Raw genomic sequence first — 9,461 nt, 5'->3', positions numbered from 1 at the left:
AGAAATGACACTGGTCTGGTCTGGGCTGAGGCAGTAAAACCGCTGGGTGAACTTTTGGCTCTCCCCTCTTCTACAGAGTGATAGTGGAGGTCAGATATTGAGATGGTGGAACCACTGAGTAAAGCGGCCCGATCACTGAATCACTGCACGACACCCACTGCCTTGGAGAGTCGTCAGATGTTCTGGTTATCAGTTTCTGTGTGTCATGTCACCCCAAAACTTACTGGCTTAAAGCAACATTTTTCTATTATCTCTTATGGGCCTGTGGATTGACTGGGCTCAGATGGGCACTTCTCACTAAGGGGTCTCTCAGACGGTTGCAGTCAGTTGTTGACTGGAGCTGCAGTCACCTAAAGACTCATCTGAACTGGATGTCTAAAATGGCTCACTGATATGGCTGGAATTGGTGCTGGGTATTGACTGGGTAGGGGGCAGTGGTGGTTCAGTGGTAGATTTCTCACCTTCCATTCAGGAGGCCCAGGCTCAATTCCTGGCCAACGCGCCTCATAAGCATCCACCACCGTCTCTCAGTGGAGGCTTGAGTGTTCCTATGATGCTGAACAGGTTACAACAGAGCTTCCAGACTGACAGACTAGGAAGAAAGGCCTGGTTATCTACTTCTGAAAATCAGCCTATGCAAATCTTATGGATTGCAATGGGCTGATCCTATTGTACATGGGGGCTGACTAGACAGGAGCTAACAACAACAACAAGCCTTCTTACCCAAAGTAGTCTTAGTTGATGTCACTGCACTTGCCATGCTCATTTCCTTTATTGCTCTTACCACTGCCTGCAATTACCTTGTTCGTTATCTGTCTTCCTCCCCTTTGCTAGAATGTAGGCCCCATAAGGTCAGGGACCTTGCCTGTCCTCCCTACCTACCCCATGATCATCCCCAGCTCTAAGAACAGTACCTAGCTCATAGCAGGCAGTCAACAGATACTTTTTGAATAAATGAATGAGTAGACTAATAAAAACCAGATGAATTTATTCTGTCTTTTTCACTCAACTCCAATCTTATCTCCAAGTGAAAGATTTCCATGAATTATTTTGGTCTTCAAATCCATGATGTACATATTTATATTGCTATACATGGCACAGGATTCCATCTCTGGGGAAGTAGACTGCGCATCAGGATACTTCTTGCAGGAAAGCAGAGACTAAGAGAAAATAAGGTGGAGATACGATAGGAGATGATATGGAAGAGAAACCACAGGACAAAAAATCAGCAGTTGGAGAAAGTGGGGAGAATGTGTCGTGTGGTGGGAAGAGACCGTTCTAATAACTTTGCTATCAAAAAGCTATTCAATGTTTTATGCATCAAAAGTTTCTTTTTGACCCCAATGAGGAGTTTTGACACCAGTTTTCAGAACAGTCCTCTGCACTGAGTCCTTGGTCTCTGGCTGTGAGCCCACGTCTCTTGCCTCTGTTCCCTGTTTCTTAGTTTCATTTCCAAAGCTTGGTTTCTTTTCCTAAAAGATGACCGACTGCCTTATATGTGAGTCACAACGCAGTAAATACTGATTGTATGTGCTGCCGCCCATTTGTCTCTGCAAGGAATATGGACATTTTTCTCCCAGAAACTCTTGGTCCAGCCACCTTTCCCCTCTTCTCTAGGTGCCCTGCTCTACCTGGCGTACCTGCCTGCCCTGGGGCCGACCAGGCCTAGTGGCTGAGAAGTCAGGAAATGTGTGGGGTGAGTTTGAGTAGAAGACAGGGCTGGAGGTGGGTGTTGGGCAGCCCTATACAGAGTCAGAGGGAACCCAAGTGAGCTGTGGGACTGAGTGGTTGCAGCTGAATGATGGCTTGTTAGATAGAATTTGTCCTACTTGTGAGCATCCCTTGTTTATAGCATATAACGAGTCATAGGAGAGGCACGAATATGGAGGAAAGACCTTTGTAAGAAATGGCCAGGGATGTGTCAATCAGACGTGTCGAGGTATAACATGCTATTTCCTGCCTTTTCACATAAGTGGTAAAAAATTTTATATTTTATTAATAATAATTTCAACAGCACCCATAATTACTGCTATCACTATTACCACCACAGTCACAGTTTCACAGTTTATTGAGCACCTACTTTTTGGCAGGAACTGTGCTATGTGCTTTACTCGTATCATACCAAATCTTTACAATCGTAGGGGGTAGGGATTGTTTTCCTCATTTTACAAACAAGAAAATTGAGGCTCAGAGCAGCTAATCCATTCACACAAGGTTATACATCCAATTAATTGCAGAACTAGAATTTGAACCCAGGTGTACCTAGTTCCAAACTATAAAAATTTTTGTTCTAATTTGAAAATGAATTTTTTTAATGAAATCATGCTTACATTTTTTCTCTTTACATAACAATGTCAATGACGTCTATGCTAATATTCTAGAAAAAATATATATATTTTTAGTGGATTCTCTTGATAATATTTGCACTTAAAACTTGTGTTGAAGTGTATTGATTCTGCCACCAACTTTCAGAAACTTAATACAGTGTTCTAACTTTGCAGATAGTATACTTATTCTGAGCTAGTTCTATAAGAAGTGAGCTTATTCAATAACTGCTTGTTGAGGTTAATGTTTTATTTCTTAATGTTGAGGAAAAGACATTTGCTGTATAATTTCCCTGTACTGTCAGGGAAGGTAATGTGCACCTAATTTAGGGCTTTTCTGCAGAAGAAAGCAGCCATTGTGTCTTTTTGTGTGTGAGTGTTTGAATAGGATTTACACTTCATTGCAAAACTTACCCATGATTGTGCCTCGTGTGTGTGTGTTTTTTTTTCCTTAAATAAAACAATACATACTTATTAGAAAAGATTGGCAAAATACAAAGAAGATGAAAACAAGAAACATGCATGATCCTGCTAGTCAAAGATTTAAAAAAATATATAATATTTTATATGTATTTTTATATATATACTTCTTATACTCAAGTCTGCATATTTTACATGCGATTCATCAACTACCTGGAATTTATTTTAGTGTAGGGTGTTTAGCCTTAGATTTCTGATAAGACAGACGTAAGCATAAACCTAGTTCCTTAGTTTCCAACCTGACAAATAAATGATGTCCCTGATAGAAATATATAAACTTAGTTTGGAAAGAAGCAAATCCTGATCAATTTATATCCATTGCTGGAAAAATTCATGGGTTGGTTCTGACTCATAGCATCCCTACAGGACAGAGTAGAACTGCCCCATAGAGTTTCCAAGGAGCGGCTGGTGGATTCAAACTGCTGACCTTTGGGTTAGCAGCCATAGCTCTTAACCACTGTGCCACCAGGGCTTCTTGACTTTGATACAACACTGTAATCTAATTTTCCATTCATAGTCCAATTTGTCAGTTTACCCAATAATGACCTTTCTAACATTTTCCCCTCCAGCACAGGATCCAGTCTAGGGTCATGTATTGCATTTAGTTGTCATGTCTCTTTCGCCTCCTTTAATCTTGAACATTTCCACTGCATTTACATTTTTTTTAGAACACAGCTTTCCACCACCATCTTTTAAAAAATTCGTCTTTTTAAGTTTGTCTGATATTTTTCCAGAAGTTTAGGGAATAGCCCCCTATGATCTGAGCTGCCTGCTTGAAGCTATCCTGGGGAATAATGGTTTCTCCTTTTTTCTGCCTTTCAGATAGATCCCACAGATGTGTCTCCATTGGCAGAATTTAACCTAGAACCATTCAGAGAAAAGTCCTCTGGAAAACACAGTTCTAGGCTTTCTCCCACAGTGCAGAGGAGAATGTAAAATGGGGTGATGATATCGCCAAGTTGACCACTGACAATTTGGTACACACTCCTGCTCTGTGGCGGACACTAGAGTAGCGCCTGGGGAAAGCAAGAAGAACAGGACAATGAGGGCCCTGCCCTCATGAGCCTACAGTCTGTAGGGAGATCTACAAGAACTGGGAGGGGAATAAACAGAGGGCAGTGACCTAACTAACAGGGGCACTCTCTCAGGCACAGTGGTCTGGGAAGACTTCTCTAAAGCCAGTAACATGACAAGGAACCACAATTATGTAAAGGGTAGGGAGGGGTGGGGTTGTGACTGTCTAGGTAGAGGGGTAGCAAGGGCAGTGACCTCATAGCACAAAAAAGCTTGATGTATTTTAGAAACTGAGAGAAGCTCAGTGTGACTGTAAGTTGATGGAACTTGATATAATTTTAAGGTGGAGAAAATGCCAACGGCTGGGTCTTGCTGGGACTTGTAGAACATGGTGATGAGTTAGCATTTTGTTCTGAGTGAAATAGCAATGCAATGCTCCTAACCCATATGGCATCTATGGGCAAATTAGAAAAAGGCATCCACTTCTCAAAACACTTCCATCTGTTGGAAAATTGTTGTAATAGACTTTTGTTCGAACATGGCATTTCACTGAAATCTGCCAGACATTTTTTTAATAAATATAAAATTTACAATGCCTCCGATGTGGAAGGCATACTCCCACAGGGTTGTTCTCTGTACAACCTGTGCATGGCGTCCTCGATGGGGAGTCATTTAAGGGTTTAGATAGGGAAATGACACAAACCTGTGTGGTCCCTGTATGGAGGAGGAAGAAGGGAAGAGAAGAGATCAGACGAAGTGCTTTGGAGGCAAAAGGATTGGGTGAAGAGGATGAAAAAGGGGACGAGACAGTGATAGCTTACCAGGTTTGTGGAGAACAGTGCCATTTTACTGAGATGGACAAGACTGGAAGAAGATCAGAGTCTATGGGTGGAGGGGAAAAATAAGGCAAGGAGTAATTAAAATCCAAGTATTTACCATCTTCTCTTGAATGCTCTGTTTTCTAGTAAAAGTTTAACCAAACTCATCTCTTTTCCAAACAAATGTCCTTGAAAAACTTACCCATAGAATCAAGGATAATAATATCTTCTTTACCTTTTTGATTTATAGAATTGGGTTAATTTAAACTCAAATTTAACATTTCCAGGTTCCTCTGTATGTATTAGGCACTCTGCCGGACACTTTATACATGTTATCTCATTTCCTCCACACAACAGTCCATAAGGTAGTTCTTACTTTTATCTTCATTTTAGAGGTGAAATGTGATGTTCAGAGAGAGATCTTGATCACTGGATTTGAACAAGATCCCATAGTTACAAGTCTGAGTTTGAAGTTGAACCTACTGCCTTTTAGTGACTTTGAGCCCCTTGCCCTTCTTGGTTTTGCATATACATATATATAGTAATTTTTATTTATTTAACATATATATAGCACTTACCATGTGCCAGGCACTATGCTTAACTCATTTAATCTTCATAGTGACACTGTGGGGTAGATACTTTTATTATCTCCATTTTACAAATGAAGAAACTAAGTATTTGGATGTGCCCAAGGACACAGGTAGCTGGTGGCAAAGCCAGAATCTCAGTACCGTCAGTCTGGTTTCTAAGTCCATGTGATTTGTTGTTGTTGTTGTTATTTGCTACTGAATTGGCTCTGACTCATGGCAATCCCACATACAACAGAACAGAACGTTGCCCAGTCCTGCACCATCTTCATGATCACTGATGTGCTCAAGTCCATTGTTGCGGCCACTGTGTATTTTGAGTGCCTTCCAACCTAGGGGGAGATTTTCCAGCACTACATTGGACAATATTCTGTTGTAATCCATAGGGTTTTCATTGGCTGATTTTTGGAAGTAGATCTCTAGGCTTCTTCTGTCTTAGTCTGGAAGCTCCACTGAAATCTGTCTACCATGGGTGAACCCTCTGGTATTTGAAATACAAATAGCATAGCTTCCAGCATCATAGCAGCATGAAAGCCACCACAGTAGGACAAACTGACAGATTAGTGGTGGCCATGTGCTTTACCTTAAGATAAATAAGTATATGGGGGGGGTGTCATGGTTTGAATTATGTCCCCCCAAAAATGTATGTATCAATTTGTCTGGGCCATGATTCCCAGAATTGTGTGGTTGGCCTCCATTTTGTCACTGTAATTTTATGTTAAAGAGGATTCGGGTGGGATTGTAACACCCCCTTTACCCAGGTCACATCCCTGATCCAATGTAAAGGGAGTTTCCCTGGGGTGTGGCCTGCACCACCTTTTATCTCTCAAGGGATAAAAGGGAAGCAAGCAGAGAATTGGGGACCTCACACCATCAAGAAAGCAGTGCCGGGAGCAGAGCGCGTCCTTTGGACTGGGGTCCCTGCGCAGAGAAGCTCCTAGTTTGGGGGAACACTGATGAGAAGGCTGAGACAGAGAAAGCCTTCCCCTGGAGCTGACACCCTGAATTTGGACTTTTAGCCTACTTTACTGTAAGGAAATAAACTTCTCTTTGTTAAAACCATCCATTTGCGGTATTTCTGTTATAGCAGCACTAGATAACTGAGCCGGGGTAAGGGAGTTGGGAGTATTTTTACTGATGGGGTGAGTAACCAAAAATGTTTGCTGACTAATGGTATAGATTAAACTTTAGGCAACCAATCAAACATGGCAACTCCTAATCTCAAAATTTGAAGAGATTTTAGAGATGATCTAGTCCAGCCTCTTTTCCAGTGATAGTTGTCGCTTTGCATGTAGAGGGGCACGAGGCAGAATGAAGGTGGGTAGCGTGATGGTTGAGACAATTGTTCTGGGAACATCTGTACTTGTCTACAGGGACAACTTATAAGAATGGCACGGGGTGTCAGTCCTCCTCACCTAACTTCACAAGCGGAAGGAGAATCAAGATCAACAACACAAGGCTGATTCCTATGAGGTGGAGGTCAGACATGCCTCCTCTCTCTGCCATCTTTACCAATTCTGACACCAGCCATCCCTCCCACAGCACTCTCTACTTCTCTGCTGGGTTCAATAACTGGTTGCAATGGCCACGCACAACTCGTAGACCATACTCACAGTTATAGGGGTTATTAAGGAAGTAACAGGTTACAATTCAGGATTAGGAATGACTCAGGATACAGTTCTTTGATCATGACAGCCTCTTCTCAGCTGTGCCCACAGGCAGGCCTCTCTCTGGCCCTAGGCCCCTCAGCCCCTCCGCCTGGCCGCTGCCCTGCTCTGGCAGGTGTTACTAAACTCTTTAGGTCTATTGATAAGTGCCTGGAGGTATACCACTCTGTCAGTAACCCTCGGCTGGAAGGCACTCAGCTCTCGCTCTGTGGGTCGAAAGCCTAGCTCCATTGACAAGTGCCCAGAGGCACCCCACTCTGCCAGGAAACCCCTTGCTCTAAGGCATTCACCTCTCTTACTCCAGTGCATAGGCACACCCACGGTAACTGTCTTGTTCCACAGGCCCGGAAGCCCACTGTGCCATCTTGTGCTGGTCTTCTGGTTCTGCCACTGGAGTTTCTCTGCCACCACTTCTCACCGTCTTGCACCGTCTCCGGTGTTACAGTGCTCTATCTCCCGGGTCTAGGAGGTTCTCAGTGCAGGGTGGTAGTGAGGTCCCCCCTTTCCGCCTCTGGGATGGCTCATTTTAAGCCTAGCGGGATGGCAAAACGGACCAATCCCCTCATTTGGGTTCCATACAACTTATTTGCATGGTCCCACCCCACAGGGGTTCCATGCACCTTATTTGCATTATTAGCAAGCTGTCCAATCCCCTTGGTGGGCCACAAGCACCTTATTTGCATAGTCTCATCCAATCGTTATGTTGGAGTCACAAAGACCATGGCTAGAAGGGCCATATTAAGTAATTCACTGCACCACACAACTATAGCTAACACTTGTAGAGATCTTTTTGTTTGTGATCTATAACTTTCCCAATTAAAAAAAGATCGTTCATCCTTGCCAGTTTTGTTCTAGTTACTAACTTAAAATTTTTTTTTTTGTTTGTTTGTTTCCCAGATGTTGAAATAGGGGAGAATGGGCGCCAAGAGGTCTGGAGAGGGAGAATCCCACGCAGAAGAGCAGGTGGAGAGAAAGAGGGGCTGAACCAAGACCTGCCGATTTTTCCTCGGTACCACTAGCTTGAGGCTGCTCCTCTGTGTGCAGCTTGGTTGGTGATGAATCTAATTCAAGAGCAATCAAAGAAAGGTAAACATCTCTGAAGCGACAGGTCAGTGGGAAATAGAAAATTTACCAAAATATGATTTCCACCTGAAGTCCCTGGGTGGTGCAAACAGTTAAGAGCTCACTACTAACCAAAAGGTTGGCAGTTTGAACCTACCCAGACATACTTTGGAAGAAAGGCCTGGTGAGCTGCTTCTGAAAGGTCAACTATGCCATCGAGTTCATTCCAACTGACAGCGACCCTACAGGACAGAGAAGAACTGCACCATAGGGTTTCCAAGGAGTGGCTGGTGGATTTGAACTGCCTTTGTGGTGCAGTGGCTAAGAGCTCGGCTGGTCGGCAGTTTGAATCCACCAGCCACTCCCTGGAAACCCTATGGGGCAGTTCTACTTTGTCCTCTAGGATAACTATGTGCTGAAATCCATTCTACGGCAACAGGTTTTTTTTCCTTTTTTTGGTTCGTTAGCAGTCAAGCTCTTAACCACTGCACCACCAGGGTTCCATCTGAAAAGTCACAGCCTTGAAAACCCTATGAAGCGCAGTTCTACTCTGAAACACACAAGGTTCCCATAAGTCTGAATCAGCTCGATAGCAACTGGTTAATATCCACCTACATACTCTTTGTTTAAAGTGAGTGTGCTTATTCCGAACCCCCATCCCCGCCCTAGACACCTTTGCTATTTCTCCAAGCATCCACTAGAGCGCTTAGCAAACAGTAGCTGTGATATAAATGAAAAAGGTCATACTTAACCTGATGTACTGTCCTATCATCACAGTTTACAGGAGCAAAGTAGGTTGATGAGGTTTTGTGGAGACAGAGAAAGTTTTGGAAAGACCAGACTTCTAAAGCGGGAAAAAGTCACGCACTCAAAGACCTGCGTGGGGTATGTGGGTATGTGTGTTTCAGTCGCAGCTCCCTTGGTTTCAAAAGAGGAAGATTTCAGAGAAAGCAAATGGAGGATGACAGCAGGATCGTGGCGCTAAAAGGGAGGAGCAGAGAAATGTCTGCCCAGACGCCTTTGGGCATCTAAATGCAAAGTCTTTCTTTCCTGGCTGCGGAAAGTTCTTCAGTTCCCTGGGGAGGCCTGTTCGGAGTCACCATCTCCCTTTCATTCTTCCAGCTTCCTCGAGAACTTCGTAGAAGGCTGAACAGTCTTTTCCAAGATCTTGCCCGAGCCAGTCCAGGCAAGTAAGGTAATGGCACCGGGGCGCGCGTCCCCAAAAGGCGCGCGGAAACAAATCCCTCTCCAGGGACGCCTAGAGGGCGTGGCCTCCGCTCCTGGCCCCGCCCCCTCCGGCGCGTCGCGCGGGGCGGGAGGGGCGGGGCGAAGGAACTGGCGAGAAAGGGCGGGGAGCGAGCGGTGTGGGTGTGCTCGTGTCCGCGCGCTCGCGCCTGGCGTGTGGGTGGGGGCGCGCCCGTGCACGCGCAGGGGCGAGAACCAGTCCAGGCAGCCGTTGTCGGGTTCGACAGGAGGGGCGGGGAAGTCACCGGCGAGCGGCTGCTCTTG

At 44.5% G+C, this 9,461-nt stretch overlaps 1 protein-coding gene across 1 annotated transcript in view; it reads left to right on the top strand.

Annotated features, from left to right (window-relative positions):
- Nucleotides 1–7,918: 7,918 nt before the first annotated feature.
- The window catches only part of PLEKHF2 (pleckstrin homology and FYVE domain containing 2), a 24,114-nt gene continuing 22,571 nt past the window's right edge, over nt 7,919–9,461 (top strand). The window contains exons 1-2 of the mRNA XM_023726059.1: nt 7,919–7,976; nt 9,075–9,147. The gene's annotated coding sequence lies outside the window, so the exon portion shown is untranslated. The remainder of the gene's footprint in view (nt 7,977–9,074; nt 9,148–9,461) is intronic.

Source organism: Trichechus manatus, unplaced genomic scaffold (assembly GCF_000243295.1).
Source record: "Trichechus manatus latirostris isolate Lorelei unplaced genomic scaffold, TriManLat1.0 scaffold00009, whole genome shotgun sequence".
NCBI classification, from domain to species: Eukaryota; Metazoa; Chordata; class Mammalia; order Sirenia; family Trichechidae; genus Trichechus; species Trichechus manatus.
The sequence above is the reverse complement of the archived record's forward strand: the minus strand, read 5'-3'. Positions and strand labels throughout refer to the sequence as shown.